This window comes from Panthera tigris, chromosome A1 (genome assembly GCF_018350195.1).
Source record: "Panthera tigris isolate Pti1 chromosome A1, P.tigris_Pti1_mat1.1, whole genome shotgun sequence".
Classification (NCBI taxonomy): domain Eukaryota; kingdom Metazoa; phylum Chordata; class Mammalia; order Carnivora; family Felidae; genus Panthera; species Panthera tigris.
The window spans coordinates 167739089-167760582 of NC_056660.1; the positions used below are offsets into that span (position 1 = coordinate 167739089).

A 21494-nucleotide genomic window follows, 5' to 3' on the forward strand; every position below is an offset into this window, starting at 1 on the left:
AAGGCGAGGAGGAAGAGAAGGAAAATGCACATGGCAGGAGAAATCTGATAAATCTTTCTCAACCTGGCAGAAGGAGAATGTAAAGATCTAGGAATTGGGTCAAAATTAAGGCCAACACCAAGAAAGAAAAAAAATAATAAACAGTCCTGACATTATCATTACCGGAATCCCATTCATCCTCATTTTTATTCATTCATGTATCAATCTTCTGTTTATTCAGCTGTAATTTATGGAGCACACACCAGGTGCCAGAGCCTGATCTGGGAACTGAGGCTATCTGGGAACAGGCCTAGTCTACGCTGTTCTTGCCTGGCCCGCGTCTGCCCAGTGTTCTCTGGAGGCTGCTGGCACACAAGTTCCTACAGAGGCTGATAGCTGCTTAAGTTTCTTTGCTAAGTGTGTTTGCCAGGCCTGTGCATGTGTTCAGAGATGTGATAACACCTCTGACAGGCTCCTTCACCAGTGGGTCCCAGCAGATGTTTGGTAAATGCCCCAGTCTCCTTACAGTTGGAGGACTGAGGCCCATTTTGCTTCCCAGTGTTGACCTGCTCATTGAGGCTTTCTTTATTGGTTTTCCTCCCTTCCCTGTCTCTCTTCCCTGTTCCCTCCCTTCCAGTGTTGCCTGGGCTTACCTCCCCATCACTAAATATTTTTCAATTTTGAGGGTAAACCAAACTAAGACAGGGAAAAAGGCAGACATGATCCCTTCTTGTGGAACTTATCACTTGGAAGAGAGGGCAGTAAAAAAGTGAAATAAATTTTATTCTTATTATTGTCAGAACCTAAAGAAGGTAACAACCAGGACTTTTGAGGAGTTAGAGGAGAGTGGGCCTTGTCTGGGTGCGCTTGGAGGGCTTCAGTGAGGAGGTGACTTATGAGCTGAGGCCTGAGAGAAAAGAGCCAGGTATGTAAAGAGATAGGGGAAAATCCCATTCCCATGAAGCTCTTTCTTCTCTCACTAACATCCCAGGGTCCTAGTGACACTTAATTCTCTTCCAGAGTTGTCCCCCCATCCCCACAAGGTCCAAATATATTTGGCTGTGACACCACTCCTGGTTCTGGAATGTGCTCTATGTCCACTGAGAAGGAAGGGGGTCCGCAGAGCAGCATGGGATTTATTGCTTTGGGACCAGGCACCACAGGACTTTGGGTTAGGTTTGGGGTACCTGGCCTCCCCAAGATCACGGCCTGAATCCTTGGCTCTGTGGTAAATGGCCTTTGCTGAGATCTAAGCCCCTTCTCTGGATCCATCCTTTTCCATCCTGCACAGCCAGGAGGGCCTCATGCCCACCCCTGATCAAAGGACAGACGACTGGTGTGGAAGAGGGGCGAATCCGTGGCTGCAGCTACTAGGACTTTCTCTCTCCCTTTCTGCTGGCCACAGCCCCATGAGGCTGCCACTCTGGGCTGCTTTGGATGAGGCAGAAAAGCACGTGAAGCCAGAGCAAAGGGGTTTTCGGATACAAGGTTTTTCCTTTATTCCTTCCATCAGAGGGGAAGGTGAGGCAGGTTCTCACCTGTGTAAATTCTGGGGCATTACACAGGTATTGTGATTACCTCGTGTTAATACTGTATGTTGTAAAAGAGGGTAAGAACAGTCCACTGAGTTTGGTAATAAAGGCGTCATTTTCTAAGGAAACATTGCTTACTTCTTTATAAAATCACATCCCATCCTGCATTGACTGTGGTGGAGGACAGAAGGGGGGGGGGGTATCCCCCTTTTTAGCCTGCAGTGGGCCATCTCGCTCCTGCACGCACACCAGCCGTTTACAGCATCCGGGTCCTGCAGCAACGCCTAAGTCCTCTGCGTAGACCCGACTCCTCAGTTTGCGCAACCGCTCCTCTCTGTCCCCTTCAGAGTTCCTGTTTCCGGTGTAGAGACGGGGACTTGCTTGTTCCCCAGTGACTGGCGGCCTCTGCTTGGAGGGTTGGTCTCACCAGAACAGCTCGCAGAGCGCAGCGTACTTAGCTCCGTGTTCCCGAAGGTTGCTCGGGCCATGTCTGCACCAGGTTTGGTGGGGGTGGCAGTGGGAAGGAGGTTGTTTTGCTCCCCTTGCTGACCTTTGAGAGAACAATTTCAACATTGATATTGTTTTGGGAACGGGGTTATGACATGATGGGAAGCGCTGGGCAAGAGGAAATAGGGAAGAAAAAGTGTGTGCATCTGAGACGTGGGCCATGAAAAGAATAGAAACAAACAAAAACAAGAATGGGAACTCGAGGAATCCACAGGGTGAAGGAATTTTTTAATTTTTAACGAAGATGAGAGATACCTGAGCATATTAGACAGGAGAGGGACTGAAAGAGGAGAGACGAGAGGATTAATGAGGGCAATTTCTCAGTGTCACAAGCCTTGTCTTACTTGCATTGCGCAGTCCCCAATATTGACAGCAGTCTCCTCCTCCATCACTTCCTCCTCTTTTGTCCTTCTCCCTTTCATTGTCTTCATATTTCATGCTGGCTCTGTGTAGAGAGAATATATAATATAAAAGATAAAGTTCTCAGACTCTGCACCCCAACCTTGAGATAATTACTGCTATCAACAGTTTGGTAAATATTTCTACAGATTTTTTAAATATGTTAATACACACACAAATGACTATTTTTTGCAACTTATTTTTTCAAATATCAGATCATATTATATGTTAGCAATTCTTTTCTACTGTAATGACATATTTCAAAGTTTTAATATACCTACCATTTCTTTTCTAAGAGGTATTATTGCCTAGTGGTTAAGAGAAAATGTTCTGGTGTCATACTGCTAGTCTTCAAATTCTGGCTAAGCTATTGCAGTCAATTCTTTCTTTGCGTGAATTTCAGTTGCTATGGTTTTGTTAAAAAAATACCAGACTCAACAACACAATTCATATTTCACTTACCATGCGAATAATTGCATAAAGAACAAAATGTTGCTGCTAGCTCTTCAAACCACACATCTGTATGTAAAAATAGATATATATTATGATCAGTCACCAATCACATCACTTCTTTCAAAATCTGTTGATGATTGGTCATTGTACATCTGTTACCAATTCACACACAGATAATAAAGCACATATTGTTTTTTAATATTTATTTATTTTTGAGAGAGAGAAAGAGAGAGTATGAGCAGGGGAGGAATAGAGACACAGGAATAGAGAGAGAAGCAGGCTCCAGGCTCTGAGCTGTCAGCACAGAGCCCGACACGCGGCGTGAACTCATGAACCATGAGATCATGACCTGAACTGAAGTGGGATGCTTAACAAACTGAGCCACCCAGGTGCCCAATAAAACACATAGTTATGTTGCTTCCATGTTTTCCATTGATAAACCTATGTGACATTTTGGAAAAATGGGTACGAAAAAGAAAGAATTGGCTAAAAAAGATGAAAGGGCAGCAAAGAAACAAAAAGTAATAGTGCTGAAAGTGAAATTCGAGTAGAATTTCTAGAAGGAATGACTGACCAGGGGAATGTTAACATTGCTGCTATGTGAGAGACCCTAGATATGTAGCCAAGGAACTCAGTGAGGGTGCATTGACATAAATGAAGAAAGTGCTTGTGAAGGAAGGGAGGAAGATATCCCAGAAGAAGTGACACTTACAAAAACTTCACAGCACAGAAACCATGAGAAATATTTCACAATATTGAAAGCATTAAGGATAAAATATTGGAAAGTTATCCAAACTTAAAAAATGACGTTACACGGATGCCTGGGTGGCTCAGTCGGTTAAGCGTCTGACTTCCACTCAGGTCATGATCTCACAGTTCATGAGTTTGAGCCCGGAGTTGGGCTCTGTGCTGACAGTTTAGAGCCTGGAGCCTGCTGTGGATTCTGTCTCCTTCTCTCCACCCCGCCCCCTCTCGTGCTGTCTCTCTCTCTCTCTCAAATATAAATAAACATTAAAAAATTAAAAAATAAATTGGAGTGTATTAAGTATTATTTGTATTATTTTCTGTGCATTTATAATAGACAGCATGAGTATTTTTAATATTTTGATTAAAAAACTTTATATCAATTATTTTCTTATTGATTATCAAGCTCACCTCACCGTATTCAGTATGCATGGTCATTGTATGGTCCTACATTACTGTGTAACGCCGGGACTACTTACATCCAGCTGAGTATCTTGGGTGAGTTATTTCAACTGTTTATAGTTCATTTTTTTCCACCTGAAAAATGGAGATATGATAGTATCTACCTTATAGGGATGCTGTGATAGTTATCTGAGTTAATAACTATAAAGCAACTAGAACAAATAATAGGTTATTGGTAAATAGCATTAATTGAATGCCCTATTATATTTCATTGTATGGCCATATCTTAACTTTCAAACAATCCCTTATTGTTGGATATTTATGTTTGTAAATGTTTGTAAAAATCTTCTGTGATAAACATTACAATGATCATCCGTGTACATAGATCTTTGAACAGTCTCTGTTTCTATTAGGTAAATTCTTTTTTTTTTTTTTTTTTTTTTTTTTTTGAGAGAGAGAGCATGCCTGTGTGGTGTACATGAGTGGGAGAGGGGCAGAGGAAGAGGGAGATTTTTAAGTTGCCTCCATACCCAGTACCAAGCCAGAGGCAGCACTGGATCTCACAATTCTGAGATCATGACCTGAGCCGAAATCAAGAGTTGGATGCTTAACCAACTGAGCCACCCAGGCACCCCTGTTAGATAAATTCTTGAGAAGAATAGTAGCATTACAAAAAAATGACCACAGGGCTGTCTGGATGACTCAGTTGGGTAAGCATACAGACTCTCAGTTTGAGCTCAAGTCATGATCTCACGGCTGGTAGGATCTCTAGTCCTGTGTTGGGCTCTGTGCTGACAGTGGGGAGTCTGCTTGGGATTCTGTCTCCCTCTCTGTCCCTCCACCACTTGTGCATGCTCTCTCTCTCTAAGTAAATAAATAAACTTTTAAAAAGTTTATTAGGTTAAAAAAAAAACTCTTAAAAATTTAGTAAATATTTCCAGATTGCCTTCCAAAAATGTTCCAAGGACGTAGATCCCTATTTCCCTATAGTCACACAGATGCCTTTAAAATTTTTGCTAATGTGAAAGGCAAAAATGATGTCTGATTTTAACTAGTATTTCTTTGATAAGGAATGGGCTTGATCATTTTTCACATGTTTTTTTGACCATTTTGTATGTCTTTTGCTGAAAGGTCTGTTCTAGTTCTTCGCTTATTTTCCTATTGATGTGTCACTTTCATAGTGATATTTTTCCTCTTTTAATTTATTTTCACATATTAAATAATGAAACATTGCAAAAACAATTGCATATACCATCTAACTAAGGTTAAAAGCAATTTTTCCATATTTCGAAGTCCTTCATTCTAGGCAATAACATATTTCCTCATAACTTAAAAAAATCTTTGTTTTAAAACAATTATAGACTCCTACAAAATTGCTAAAACAGCACACAAAGCCCTGTGAACCCTTCACCCAATTTATCCCATTGATCACATTTTATATAGCTGTAGTGCAATATGAAAACCAGGAAACTGATAATGGCACAAAATTGTTAACTTGATTACAGACTTTATTCCATTTTTATTCCTCTGTGCATGTAAAGTATTATGCGGTTTTATCTCATATGTAGATTTGTGTAACCACAACCATAATCAAGATAGAACTCTTATCTCTGAAAAGGACTTTCCAATTTGTAGTTGTTCCCACACTCATCCTTGTCCCCTAGCAACCACTGATCTGTTCTCCATCTCTATAGTTTCGTCATTTTAAGAATGCATACAAGCACAAACGTACAGTATGTAACCATTTGAGATTGGCATTTTTACTAAGCATAATGACCCTGAGATCCATCCAAGTTGTTTGCATCAATAGTTTATCCTTTTTACTGCTGACTAGCATTCCATTATATGGATATACCAAGGTTTGTGTAACCATCCATCCACTGAAGGACATTTGGGTTGTTTCCATTGTTGACAGTTGTGAATGAAGTTGATATGAACATTCATGCACAGGTGTTTGTGTGAATGTAAGTTTTCATTTCTCTGGGATAATTTTCTACGAGTGTGACTACTGGGTAGTAGTATAGCAGATGCATATTTAGTTTTATAAGAAACTGCCAAGTTATTTTTCAGAGTGGCTGTACCATTTTACATCTCACCAGTAAAGTATGACTAATGTAGTTTCTCTGCTTACTTGCCAGTATTTGGTGTTATCAGTAATTTTTATTTTAGACATTCTGGTAGGTGTATAATGATACCTCATTGTCGTTTTAATTTGCATTTCCCTAACAGTTAATAATGCTGAACATCTTTTCATCTTTCTTAGTTACCATTCATAACTCATCTTGGGTAAAATATCTGTTTACCCATGTCTTTTAGAGTTGTTCTTTCTTATTGAGTTGTTTATTTGTTTTTGCTATTGAGATCTGAGAATTCTTTATAAATTCCAGATGAAATTCCCTGTCAGGTAGGTTGTTTGCAACTATTTTTCTCTTGTCTGCAGCTTGTTTTTTCATCTTCTTTTTTTGTTTTGTTTGTTCATTTATTTATCTTGTGGGGGAGCACGTGAGCAAGTGGGGGAGGGGCAGAGAGAGCAGGAGAGAGAATCTCAAGCAGGCTCTGCACTGTCAGCACAAAGCCCAACGTGGGGCTCAATCTCACAATTGTGAGATCATGACCTGAGCTGAAATCAAGAGTCAGGTGCTTAGCTGACTGAGCCACCTAGGTGCCTCTCACCTTTAAAAAAAAAAAAAAAGTTTATTTATGTATTTTGAGAGGGAGTGTGCGCGTCTGCACTTGCATGTGGACAGAGAGAGAAGGAAAGCAGTAGAGGGGCAAAGAGAGAGGGCGAGAGAGAATCCCAAGTAGTCTCCTCGCTGACACCACAGAGCCCCAAGTGGGGCTTGATCCTGTGAACTTGAGATCAATACCTGAAGGGATATTAAGAGTTGGACACTTAGTCGCCGGTGGTGCCCCCTCATCTTCTTAATAGAGCCTTTCACAGAGCAAATGTTTTAGTTTTTGTTAAAGTTCAGTTTATCAGTTTATTCTTTTATGGCTTTCGTATTGATTTTTAAGTGCTCATGTATTAGGGAAATTAGTCCTATGACTGGTCAGGCATGTTAGAAATAGTTTTTTTTTATATATAAAAACAAAATTTTAATTTGGTTATTGATGGTACTTTGTTCCACATTAAAGTTTTTCTTTCTGTGTAGTCAAATCTTCATCATTTTAGTCTGTTGCATCTTTTGTGCTGTGCTTTTTTTAAACCTCTTCCTTAAAATTCTTGACCTTTTGGGCTTCTCTAATATGCTCTCTGATTTTATTCAGCTGCCCAAAAGTGTAAGTCTTTAGAAAAAACTCTTAATTATTGACATTTTAATACACTCACTTTTTTCTCTCCCTGTATAATTTTTTCCATCTGATCTATGCATTGTCACAGCTTCAGCTATAATCCCTAGCTTTGATTTGTATTTACAGCTCCAAACTGATTGGACTTTTTCACAAGGCTATCCTTCCATCACCTGAAATTCAGATGTCCTCAGGGGAAATCATTATTCTCTCCCTTTGGTTATCATCCTAGGCTAGAAACTGCAACATCATGTTAACCTTTTCCTTTCTCTTATAAACAGATATCAGTAGTCACCATTTCCTGCTGATTTGTTTTGCAGGATCCTTTAAATCTGGTTTTCTTTGGTTCAGATTCCAGTTATTACTAATTAGAGATGAGATAGCTATTTCCTAAATGGTCCCAAGTTTGTCATTTTTTTCTGCTCAAAATTCTACAATAAATGAGAAAGTAAAAAGGATGTAACAGTAATGATTAAAAATAATACATAACCATGGGTAGACGAGAGACTCAAACTTTTATGGAAGAATATTATGTACAACTCTATGACAATTTAAAAATCTGGGAAATTGATGTTTTTGTAGAAGAATATAAATTACCAAAATTGAATAAATAAAAAACCTGAATAGGTCCAGATCATGAAAGGGATGCAGAAGATTTATCATTTGAAAAGGTACTAGGGCTAGTGTTAGCTGCTACAGAGGAGAAAAAAATCCAAACATACCCTCTACCTACAATGAATTTAAGGCCCACTATAGAGCACAGGTTGAATCAAGCAAAGCAAGAGCATGAGACTGGTTAGATGACTTCTTGATTCTTTTAAATTAATGGCCTTCATGATTTTTTTCCCCCAAATCGAATACCTTGCATATAGAAACAACAAATAGACACAGGGTTTTTTTGTTTGGTTTTTCACATTATTTTTGTTCTCTGGAAACCTCAAGATGGCAGCATTTTACTTTGGAAGAAGCTGTTTATTGCCTGTAGTGCCCATCATGCTTTTCTATTCATAACAACACCCAGAAGCCAGGTTGTCACAGGAGGAGGGGGTGGGAGATAACGTGTTATATGTACTTCAGAATATTGTGACCTTTTACACTCTTCTCTAATTTAGCATCCATCCACAAAGAACCTCTGTAAATTGGTACTTCAGGTAAGCCTTCAGGTGAGCAGTTTCTCTACAGTCATTATAGAAACAGGTATTTTATTCTAGCTGCATCTTTTCTGCTTCAGCTAAATGGCTGATTTTTCTGTTCCCAACATGGCACTTGCACAGAAACAATTTTAGTTTCATCTTGGATATTAGGCAGTATAGAGTCAATATTTTAATAGTGCAATAGTGTCATACCTTGCCCAGATTGAAATGGTCTCCTTGCCTCCTTAAAGCCTCTTTTCCGGACTTCCTGTCCTGTCACTGTCTTATTCCCAACTATCCTATGGCTTCCCATTGCAATTAAAGTAAACGCAAACTCCTTACCGTGACCTGCATGCTCTGTAGGGTCTGGCTCTTCCCACTTCTGTGACTTCATCTTTTATCATTTTCCCTCTGACCTTTTCACTTTGTTCTAGCTACCATGGTCTTGCTGTTCTGTAACACAGTGAGATTTGTGCATCTCAGGGCCTTTGCACTCTAATTTTTGCATGGCTTACTTTCTTATTTGAGTTTCAAGTGTCAGTTCTTCAGAAAGGACTTCCCTGATCACTATCCTTCTCTCCCCAACCTTGTCCTTATCCTCTTTATTTTTCTTCATTGGAGGAATAATACTACCTAGTAATTTGTTTTTTTTTCTTTCTCAAGCAGAATTAAGTTCCTTGGAGGATTGGAACTTCGTCTTATTTACTCCTGTCTCCTTTTAGAACCTAGAAATATGCCTGACACATAATAGGTGCTCCAGAACTAGTTACTGAGTGAATGAAAAAAAATGAAGCAAAGTTCAATCAATCTGGTATCTCTATTTTATCTCTTTTATAGGTAGCAGTAAGCCAGATACTTGGAAAGTAGAAGTCTAAACCCTAGTGAGGCAGTCTTATTGACACTAACTCATTAAATTTTTTTAGGCACCCATGATTATCTACATTTATTTTTTTTCTTAAGGACTTCTGATTGAAAAAATTCTCTCCCAAATCGTCCTAAAACAAAAATGGTCAGATAAATGATAGCAGTTAGGTATCTTTAGCATTTAAGTAATTTAAAAAATGTCAAAATTAGCATCAGATTATTCCATAATAGATCTGTGGAATTAATTCTTAAATGAAGTAAATTTTACTGAGACATTATGTGAGTTACCCAAAAGAACTTGTCACTTATGTCAAAAGAGTATCTGCATTACTAATCCTGGATGATATTTTGTCTGCAAAACAGCTCTGAGGCATAGAATATTCAGGCTGCAAAGAGAAGAGTGTAAATAATTAAGATGTAAATTCAATTATGGCTGTGTCCCTATTACAGTTCTTTTTTTGGTAATAGCAATATACCGTGTCCTCAATTTATAAATGGAATTTCATCGGATGTAAGCATGTGGAAGGAGAAATTATGAAAAGTTCTTGGTAAATAAAAAGCAATTCATTAAATATTCCCAGCTGTATGGATCTAGTTGTACTCAAAATATTTAATTCAGTTTTGCAGCTACATAGAATCCCAAAATTTAATTATATCATAATTTAAATAGTATTCTGTTCTGAAACATATTAAGATAATTCCCTACTTCTTTTTTTTTGCAATAATAAACATTCATTAAGCTGAAATATATTAAATACCATCTTTTTAAAAAAATGTTTATTTATTTATTTTGAGAGAGAGACAGAGAGATTGAGAATCCCAAGCAGGCTTTGCACAGTTAGCTCAGAGAGGGGCTTGATCCCATGAACCTTGAGATCATGATCTGAGCTGAAATCAAGAGTTGAATGCTTAACTGACTGAGCCACCCAGGCACCCCTAAATACCTTCTTATATGAAATGGAATTGGGAATTAAAACAAATGGCTTGTTTTTTCATAGTAACTGAGTGTTCCTGTCATTTTTGTAAATACTCATTAGCTTAACTCTTAGTATTTAAAAAAACCATTTTGATTGTTTTGTTCATGCTTACCATATTATAACAAATAATAACATCTATAATCTGTGAAGTGTTTGCAGTGTGTTAGGCTCTATATTAAGCACATACAGATTACTTGATTGATACTAATGGTCTAGCCTTGGAACCCAGTCTCCATTTCTTATACATTTTCAATGGGAAAATGGACTCAAATTTTAAAAACACTGACTTACAAATGAAACAAGTTCTTCTGCTTCTTCCTCTTCTCCTTCTTCTCCTTCTTCCAAATGAAACTTCTTAACACAATATATTTATAAGAAGAGAACTATTTAAATTGGGTAACAGCAATGAATGGAAACCTGTGTAGCATGACAAATTGGATTAAATTAGGGTAACTTTTGTGTGCAGGAGAATATTGAAGTTCTTTCTTATTTTATTTCCAAATAGCATTCTCGGCATTAAAGATATTACTGCTGACAACATTGTTCTCTGCCTATTTGCAAAACTACAAAGTCTGATGCATATATTATTTGCATTTACTTTCACAGTAAACATTATCATGTGAGTTTGACCTGTTGACTGTGATGTGGCAAAGTACTTTACTAGCAGTGCCTCTTTGCCCTCTCTGCTAAAGGTTGCCTTTGCCCAAATTAGCCCCACCACCTATGACTGCTATAGTTGCCTAAGTTTTCTGCTGCTACTGCTATGTCTACACATCTGCATTGATATGATTCAGTGAAACCTTGTTAATGTTCTTCAGCTTGCTCTTGTTTGATTCAGTACAGGTTAGTCCATTATAAGGAAGTCATTTTGAACTCAAAATCTGCTTAAAGTGATGACAAGATGGCAACTTATTCTGGCATGCCAGGAAAGAAATAATGGACATTTGTGGCTTATCTGTACTCAGCATCTGTTTCCCTATATCGGGGTAAAAATATTCTCCTATAGGGAACTACCCTCTTTCATTGATTCAGTTGAGGCCTTTGGTTCAGCTGGAGTTGAACCTGCCTCTAGAGCCAGTGGTTGGTGCATGGAAGTTGAGAGCAGTACATGCCATGGCCTAGAGACTAGTTCAGAGGCAGTTTATGTGATACAGGCAGGCCAGTCACCGTTGTAAATATCAGTTTGAGACTTTCTGATGGAACCAGTGGTAAAGAGAAACTCTCTTCTGTTTTTTGGGGTTGCTAAGCCTATACCTTCTTACGGCCATTTTGCCACTACTTGAGGCCAGCCTGAAAATGAAGGCAGCATGGGGTAGGCCAAGCTGGGGGGTGGATGGAGGATATACAAACTACACCGCTTGAGTACCTAGATCTAGCTTCATGTGAAGCCAGTAGTGAACCCTTAATATTATGGTAGCTTAGGTTAGTTGAGTTGGTTTTTGCCTTTTGCAATTGAAAGAATCCTGAATAACGCAATGGTGAAACCATACACCAAATCTCAAGAGCATGATATGCCTATATTTGCCTTAACAAGGATGCAAACAGTTACAGTGAAGACTTCTGTTAATATTGAGGAGGGGGCCACAAAGTGAGTTGTTGACATTTTCCTGTAGAGCAAAAAGTGTACTCTAGGTTGCTGGTGTTGTGTTTTAGAATTCTGCTTTGCTGTCCTTTACCCTATTTGTAAAACTGGAGTGACAGATAGCAATAATTAGGGAAATATTGGTGCTGTATCATCTTGTCAATGCTATAATCATAAAACAAATCTTAGTATTTGGTTGAAAGGTACAGTAATTAATCAGTAGAAGAGGAAATTTCAGTTGAGGTACCTAAGAGTTTCCATGTGATAGACATGCTTTGGAATTTCGGCTCTGCTTTCCAGCTTTGTGATCATGGTCAAGTTACTTAATCTCTCAGCCACATTTGCCTTGTACTTAGATCTAATAATCCTGTCTAATAGTGCTTTTTAAAAAAAATTAAATGGGTTAATTTAAGGAACAAGCTTAGAACAGTACCTGGGCATAATAAGTAGTCAAAATACATTGCTATGATTATTATTCCCCCCTTGTTTTTAGGCATTACAACATGTGGTGCCAGAAAGGAACTCTGGATTTGTACACGATGATTCCATCCTCATCTGTGTTTCCTGACACGTTTGGACAGGAGTCTGGCAGCCCAAGGTACAAAGAGAGACCCTGGGCTACACTTTAGCATGTTTTCAGTTTCTTGTGGGTTAATGGTTAATATAGAAATGCAACAAAGTATGACTGCTTTATCAGGGTTGCATTCAGCCTTGAAGCAATTTCCATTTTTATATGTTCACTTACACCAGTTTGTATGATATGAAATCAATGAGAAGAGAACTGTGTTGGCAAGAACTCTGCCTGGTAAAAAAGAGACATTTTCTTAGACCATGTATGCCTTTAAACACTGTTATTTAAAAATTTGTTATTTCCTTGCAAAAACGTGATTACAGCATTACAAGGAAGCTATTGCAGTTGGACAGTAGCCTTCTTTCAGCTCTCTTTGAGCAAATATTGTAAATGTCTAGTGTGAGTGCAGTCACATGTTATAATGGGAAACTAAATAAAAGGATATAACATTTAAAATTGGTCAGAAAGTCAGAGAAAGGTTGGCTTTTTGGTACATTTTTAGATCATTATTGGTTGGCTTGAACTGCTTCATGCTGTTATAGGAACAAAATTATTAGAGAATGAAAATAAAGCATTCAAATGATTTAATGAAGATTTTTGTTTTACTGAGGTAATTGACCTCAGTTTCAAGTAAATACCCACATCTCTCAATTAATAACTATTTTTAATACTTTTTCTGCTTCCTTCATTGTCTCACTGCCAACCATCAATTATTACAACTGTGAGAACGCCCGAATCTAGAAGCTACCCCTTTTAATTTCTTGCTTCTAATCTGCAATGGAGAGGGGAGTTAGATCATTTCTAAAATAAGAGTGAACAAGCTCTGTGTGAAAGTCAGTTTTCCAATGGTGAATGGGGTAACCTTAGTATATTGGTTTGTGATTTGTACCCCCTGGATATTTAAAGGCTCCTGTTACTTACTTCGAATGTTCTCAGCCATGTCCAGATGAGGATGCAACTTTTGGTTAAGTAATATGCTTTTATAACAAATTAAAAATTTCAGGGACATCAGGCTAGCTCATTTGGAGGACCATGCGACTCTTGATCTCAGAATCTTGAATTGGAGCCCCACATTGAGCCTGGAGCCTACTTAAAAAGAATAAATAAATTAAAAAAAAAACACAAAAATTTTAGGGACTTTTTATATAGCTAAGCTCTATACTTGTACATAAGTTATTTTCACTTGGTTATTACCTTGCTCAAACCTTCCAAGTATTTAATGTCAAGAGAGTATTTAATGTCAAAAGGAACATATCTAGAGTCTCTATTTCGTATGTCTTATTCTTCTAAATTGACCCCTTTCCCTTCTCTACCTATTTGTGACATGGCTTCATTGTTTCCTGGATATCCCTTGCTTGCTTTTACCTATACATAATATTTAAACTGTTGCTTTGAGTTAAGGCAAATTTTCCTACCTTCTCATCCTTTTAATTGCCTGTAACTGCATAGTTTTTCCCATTGGGAAGCTGATCAAATACTGTCTTTGAGTATGCTCTTATCTGCTCTGAACAAATGTATGTTCCTTCTTCAGTAGGAAGATTCTTCAGAAGGAAAGAATATTATTATCTCTTTTATGTTCTTCCCATTATCTTGTCTTATGTCTGGTACGTCTATTCAGTCAGGGATGATGGAGCAACACAGGAAGGCTAGTGATTTGAGCAAAATTGTTTTCCCTTCTTTGTATATATCTTTACTTCTCCTGGCACAAGCCTTCTTTGTGTAAAGGAGCCTGAATGTTGTCTTGCTACATCAGAATGGATGGGAAAAAATGATTACTTAATCACTCATGTATATGTGTGCAAGGCTTTAAAGGAAACGGGTTCGAAAAATCTGGTTGCATGCACAGAAGGTGAGACACCAGGTCCACTTGTAGACATTGGATGGTTTCTGGCACTTTTTTCAGATGAGAGGATTTCTTGTCTCCAGTATATGGTTCACATATATGACTGATACACTCTCTTGTCATGGACCCTTTATATATCTAGTTATATAGGTAATTTTTGTAATTGTTATTCCCATCTCAACGTTTATATTTTGTCAAAGGGAATCTTTTCCATTATGTTTCTTCTCCATTTTGAAACGACTCTAATGGAAAATTTGCTGTATTTATTTTTTTACATTCAAGATGAAGGTTATTTTACTCTACTTATTAATGAGTCACATAAATCCTTTAGGTTTTCTTGACCCAAATTCCAAATGTTTTATTATTTTTTTTAATCTCACAACATGGTAAACACTTATTAGAGATGAATGAATCCTTCCTGGAAATAAAATGTATATCATTAATTGGGCAAGCCATCAGACTCTCCACTTAATAATTCATGGAACCCAGCAAAGGATTCAAAGGTATCTGAGTTGTTTGGTTACAAGATGCTAATGATGGTAAGGTCAAAAGAGCCTCATTTCTGCCCAGTTAGTTTTATGCTGATGAAATTTCTGCTTTAAACATGTACACTGTTTTTTCAGTGTAGGCAGCCATCTCAGTGATCCACCTGCCCTGTCAGGAAGGAAGAAAACTTGAGTGGCAACCTCACCACTGCGAATAAAATTTTGAAGCAAAGTGCCCACAATTCTAGAGATTCAGGGTCAATGTATGTCATACCATCATTATCTATTTCTAAATAATCCTAGAAATTAAAGATCTCTGTGATGCTGTGTTCCAATTGGTGTTGACTCGGCCCCTTTCTTTTTTTGGCACCATAACTAGTCCACAAAATGACACAGGGCATCAACCTGCCATGATTTCACTACCCGTACTCCTACATTCTTCTACAAAGCTTATAAAGGAGAGTTAATTACAGATCTGACTAACTACACAAAGCTGACACATATAACATATAAAAAGCTTTTTATTGCCAGATAAATGCTTTCTCAGTTGCAGTGATATTGAACAGCAAGTGATGATACCAAAGGTAGCTAATTACAGGTCTAAATTCCCAGTAGATTATACTGAGGTACCCTGGACTCTGCCTCCTTTTTCAATGCAGAGGCATGAATTTGAATTAGGTAAAACGTTTTGCTATACCTGTTATAGCTAAAAACTTATATTTCATGACTCAAAAGGGCAAAGGATTAGTGTAAACTTATTTTACATTTAAAATACATTAAGTAACCAGATAATGCTGGCATTTGGCATTCTTGTAATTTTATACAAAGAGAACCCTGATATTCTCATTTTTATTTCCCACGACTTTCTTGTGAAAGACTTGTTCCTTTGTAATCTTGGTGGATATTTGGAAGTTGAAAGGGAAAATGTTATATAGGAGGAAAGGTTTGAAAAATAATCTAAATTTTTATTCTCGAATACTTACAAGTACCTTTTGAGCTCTTATCACTCTTTAGATGTCTGATGGAAAAAAAACTTTACAGTGCTTAGATTGTTTATGTTGTCACTTTCTACTTTCTGGCTATTTTCCAATTGTTCATTTATTCTTTGCTTATAGAGGAATGTGGTTCAACAATCATACAGTAGGCCAAGCTTATCATAACATCAATTTTCAGTGTGGCTACACATTAATGAAAGCTCTCTTGTGGAACATTTTTATGTTTTGTTAAGAAAAGGATCTCTTTGTACAAGATTATTCTATCTGCAATTTTGGGTGTCCTGTTGACATCAATTATCCCATTTAAAAATTTAAAGCTTTATTTGTAAATAAGCAACACATGCACATGAAAAAATTTTAAGAGTTATATACCAGTAAAAAGGAAGTCTCCTTACTCATGTCTACGGCAACCACTGTTACCAACATTTTTTTTTTAATCTCGGGAGATATATTGTCATATATACACAAATAAGGAAAATGGTCCACTTTTATGTATAAATGGCAGCATTATATATTACATTTTTACAACTTTGTTTTTTGTATAACCATGTAACTTGGAGTTTTCTTCATATTCAGCTGTTATTGGCTTTTATGGTGATATAATCCATCACAATTCTTAAATACACAAAAGACCTCTGACCTTTTAAGGCATATTTATGTATTTAAAAAAATTTTATTTACTTTTGAGAGAGACAGTGTGCAAGCAGGGGAGGAGCAGAGAAAGAGGAGACAGAAGATCTGAAGTGGGCTCTGCACTGATGGTGGAGCCCCTAATGTGGGGCTCAAACACACGAACCGTGAGATCATGACCTGAGCCGAAGTCAGATGATTAACCAACAAAGCCAAAGACATATTTAAAACAAAAATACATTATTTAAAGTTTATTTATTCTGAGAGAGAGTGAAAGAGAGCATGAACTGGGGAGGGGCAGAGAGAAGGGAGAAAGAGGATCTCAAGCAGGCTCCGCCCTCCTAGCGCAGACCCCAATGGGGGCCTGAACTCATTAACTGTGAGATCATGACATGAGCCGAAATCAAGAGTGAGACACTAAACCAACTGAGCCACCCAGGTGTCCCTAAAATGAAAATACATTTCTTTTCCTGGCAATCAGAATACATGATGGTTTTTCTTCCCATTCTAATTTAAAATATTTTTGTGCAAGAAAATCAGTATGTTGCAAATTCAGTATGGTTTCCAGTACTGACACTTTCTGAGTGACTTTGGACATGTTACTCTCTGAATATGAGGTTTGTTTTTTTTTTTTTTTTTCATTTGTAAAATGGGAGAGTGCATTTCAAAGGATTGTTGGAAAGATTAAATAAGCTTGTGAGCATGATACACTTAAGCTCATTACATGGCACATAGTGCTGTGTCTAGAACATTGACATCTGTACTTATCTATGTATCCATAGCTGTATCTGTTTATAGCTATACATACCTGTGTCCATGTCTATAAGAATACCCATATCTTTACTGTGTGATGTTAAAATTAAGATGACTGCCTCATCTATAACAAACCCCATGTCTCTGTATCCTTTTTCTAGGCTTTATTTTTCTCCATAGCACTGAGTGACATGTAAGTGACATAGCATACCTGATATTATATGTTTATTTAGTGTCTGTTTATACTAGAATATAAGCTCCAAGAGAGCAAAGACCTTGTCTACTTTATATACTACAAAGTCCTATAGAGCCTAGAATTATGCCTGGCATGTAATGGGTACTCAATAAATATTTGCTGAATGAATTTAATAATTATTTATTAAACTTGACTCTTAGAATTAAAGTGTACATTGAAATATATTTACTTTCCTTTTAAATATGGTGCATGCTATGTGATAGAATCTTAGAATCAAAGCAATGTGATATTCTTTTTTTTTAATTTTTTTTAACATTCATTTTTGAGAGACAGAGAGATGGAGCATGAGCAGGGAAGGGGCAGAGAGAGAGGGAGACACAGAATCTGAAGCAGGCTCCAGGCTCTGAGCTGTCAGCACAGAGCCCAACATGGGGCTCGAACTCATGAACCATGAGATCATGACCTGAGCCAAAGTCAGACGTTTAACTGTCTGAGCTACCCAGGCACCCATGTGATATTCTTGATGTGTACTATCACAGCTTCTGATCAAATAAAATAATTAGCATTTGTTAGACTCAGATTGCAGCAGGTGAAAGGGATCTGAGTGATTAGGGTACAGGTTCTTCATTTCACAAATAAAAAGAATTCAGTATGAGGAACAAATCTTGAATTAAAAAATGAGATCTGACTCAGGTACTTACTACCATATTAGTTTGGTACTGATGTGTGTTCAACACTGTACAAACCACTAGGGGTATAAAGCAAGGTCTCTGTCCTCAGGAACCTTATTTGAAAAGATAGGTCTAGCACATGTGAACTGTTAGAGAATATGAGGAGACAGTACAGTTCTAAAGGCTATAATACATAGTAAACTAATTCAGAGATGGTCAAGGAAAGGCATCATGGGAGTCATGGAACTTCACCGAGGCCAGGAGAAATGAACTAATTTAGATGGGAAAACTGGGAGAAATATTACAGACAGGGAACACACGTGGAGAACATGGGATGAGCATGAGCGTTCATGAATGAGAAAGACGGGAAGCAGGTGACACATTGCAGAAGTACTTGATAGGTAAGTGGTGGGAAATACTTTTGGGATGGGGATGTTGGGCAAGTAAAACGAATGTTTTTCACATTTGTTCCTGTGTGATATAAGAATTGAGACTGTTCACTTTAAAAAGGAACTGGTGAAGGAACTGGTAAGAAATGGAAAGATGTAAGAAGGAAACTGAAGTCTTGAAAGTAGTATTTGAGGCCAGTAGGTGTGGCAGTGGTGTGCTGAATAGTTTAGGTGGCACTTAGGGCAGCCAGAGCTATGGAGGGGAGATGTCATTTCTGTGTTGCAAACTTTTTGTGCCTGCAGCTCTTCACTTGCATGTCATTAGGACTGGCTGCCCTTTACTCCTCTTTATCATTGTCAGCTATTTACTTCCTAATGTAACTTTTTCTAGTAACTCTGGCAAGTATTACATTCTTGGTGAAGTCTTCTGTGAACTTGCCAAGTTGTTGACTACACCTTCTCCTTTTCCCACTACAGTTAGGTGGGTATTCCATATCAATTACTATTTATCACATATTAAATGGGATATATTTATTTACCACTTTTACTCTCAACAATATTGTACACTCTTTTAGTTCATGTAGGGTCTGACCCATCACTTAATGCAGTACCTGAGGCAGAGTGGGGCTTTATATTACTTCATCAAATGGTTGCATTATTCCTTACCTGAAGTCATTCTGTGTGACATCAGTATCTATCTATTCTATTAGCATTATGTTTGCCTTAGGATTCCTACCCTCTGTGGCTCTAAGAACTTTTGCCACCTCCCACTTAGTCACCTGCTCCATGGCTGATCCTTGAACTAGATTGGACCCCACTTAAACATTAGACCCCTAAATGTTCTTATATGACTAGGACATCCTATCATTTTGGTTCTCTTACTGCCTTATCCCCTAATATCCCGTCTCTTAATCCCTTCATTGTTTCTCAGGCCATCAGCTTGGTCCTGGGTCCACTTCTTCCTTCTGGCAGAGATCCATGATCTACAGATACTCTTAACTCTTTGGTCCTTGTTTTCACTGTACCAGCCATGGAGAAGAACCACACAACTGGTTTGGTATGGAACCTTCATGGATTGATGGTCTCCAGTGTATGCTAATCTTCCTTGCTGCCTGGAATTTATTCAGCTCTTTCGCCATCATTTTGGTGACTATTTCAAGCCTTCATTATTCCCTTCATATCTTCTTTTTTTTTTTAACATTTATTTTTGAGACAGAGAGAGACAGAGCATGAATGGGGGAGGGGCAGAGAGAGAGGGAGACACAGAATCGGAAGCAGGCTCCAGGCTCTGAGCCATCAGCCCAGAGCCCAACACGGGGCTCGAACTCACGGACCGCGAGATCGTGACCTGAGCTGAAGTTGGACGCTTAACGGACTGAGCCACCCAGGCGCCCCTCCCTTCATATCTTCTAACTCATCATTGCTCTCAAGAAAGGATCTTGACTCCCACTTTACAGACAAAATAGAATTAATAAGGCAGAAACCTCTTCAGTTTTCCTCAAGAAACCTACCAATTTAATTGCAATGTGTATCTAGAGCTGATCTCGCCATCTCTGCTCACTGTATTCATACTCCTGCCTTTTCATTTACTAGTTGGTCCACTGCAGTCTGATTCTGCCTGATGCCCTCATCTTGCCATACCACTGAAATTTCTTTTGCTAAGGAAATTTATTTTCTTGTAGTTGCTAAATTTCTTAAACAAATTTCAGTCTTAAAATCTCAGTTATTCTCTGTGTTTGACCCTGATAACCACATCGCTGTTTTTTGGTCTTTTCATACCTTTGGTTTCAGTAACTTGTCTTTCTTTGGACTTTTCTTCCTTTCTCTGATTATTTGCCCTTTATTTACTTTAAGAGATACTCTTCTGTATTTTTTCTCTTAAATGCCACTAGTCTTGAGCTTCACCCCTTCTCTTTTCTCTTCTATCCTCCTCTCTTTTTCTCTTGATGTATGCACATCCTGTAAGTCATGTCATCACAACTCATAGCTTCAACTATTGTTGATAGAATCTCTATCTCTACCTCAAACTGCCCTTGTAAACTCAAGAAAATATAATCAACTGAATAGTTCCATTTTGATGTCCCATGGGCACTATAATCTCAACCTGTCAAAGCTGATTTCATTTTCTTTCCTATACTTCTCCTTTTCCACCTTACTTTTGCCACCACAAACCTGAGAGTCAATTAAGACTTCTCCTTTTCTGTCTTACAATATTGAACCAGTCTTTATTTTTTATTAACAAAAAAAATTTTTAAGTAAGCTCTGTGGCCAGTGTGGGACTTGAACTCATGACCCTGAGATCAGGGGTCACATGCTCTATTGACTAAGTCAGCCAGGCGGCCCTGAACCAATCTTTAAGTCCCATCAGTTTAAGCCCCAATATATGATCAATTTTCTTTATATCCCTACTGCTACTAACTTAGTCTTGCTTTACAGGATTCCTGTGTTACTGCAACAGCTTTCTAACCAATCTCCTGTTTTCAGTTGTGCTTTTCTAAATTGTCCTTAAGGTATTGTCAGTTTCTAAGAAGCAAAACCATCATGTCCTTCCTATGCTTAAAACATTTTATTTGTTCCCCATCTCCTTCAATATAAAATTCAAATTTCTTGGCATGGTAAAAATAAGACCTTGGTGATTTGGCTCCAGCCTCCCTTTCTACCTTGCCTTTTATTTATTGAGAAGCAAAGAATATGTGCCAAGTGCTCTGCTAGGCAATGGAAACACAGAGAGAGTGAGAGGCAGTCCCTGTCTCTGGTGAATTCACAGTATCTAATAGGGTAGAATGACACATAAACAAATGTTTCCAAATGGGGTAGCAGGTAGAATACCAAGAGCTTGGACCAGGCCACCTCTATAGTCTAATGTCAAGCTGGGCACACAAACACACATGCCACTGACAACTCAAAGAGCTGAATCAGGTTGGAAGATCTATTATTTTCTTGTGGCTGTTGTAGCAAACTGCTATGAACTTGGTGGCTTAAAATAACACAGATTAATTATTTTCTAGTTCTAGAGTCCACACATTTGAGATCAGTTTCACTGGGCTAAATTTAAGGTGTTACAAGGTTGGTTCCTTCTGGAGGCTTTGGGAGAGAATCCA

General features: G+C 38.0%; 1 long non-coding RNA gene across 1 annotated transcript; it reads left to right on the forward strand.

Annotated features, from left to right (window-relative positions):
• The first annotated feature begins 1735 nt into the window (after positions 1-1735).
• On the forward strand, positions 1736-19643 carry LOC122240192. Its single transcript, XR_006219562.1, has 4 exons — positions 1736-2010; positions 4021-4112; positions 12354-12458; positions 19610-19643. It is a non-coding gene; the product is annotated as an uncharacterized LOC122240192 (long non-coding RNA).
• The last annotated feature ends 1851 nt before the right edge of the window (positions 19644-21494 follow it).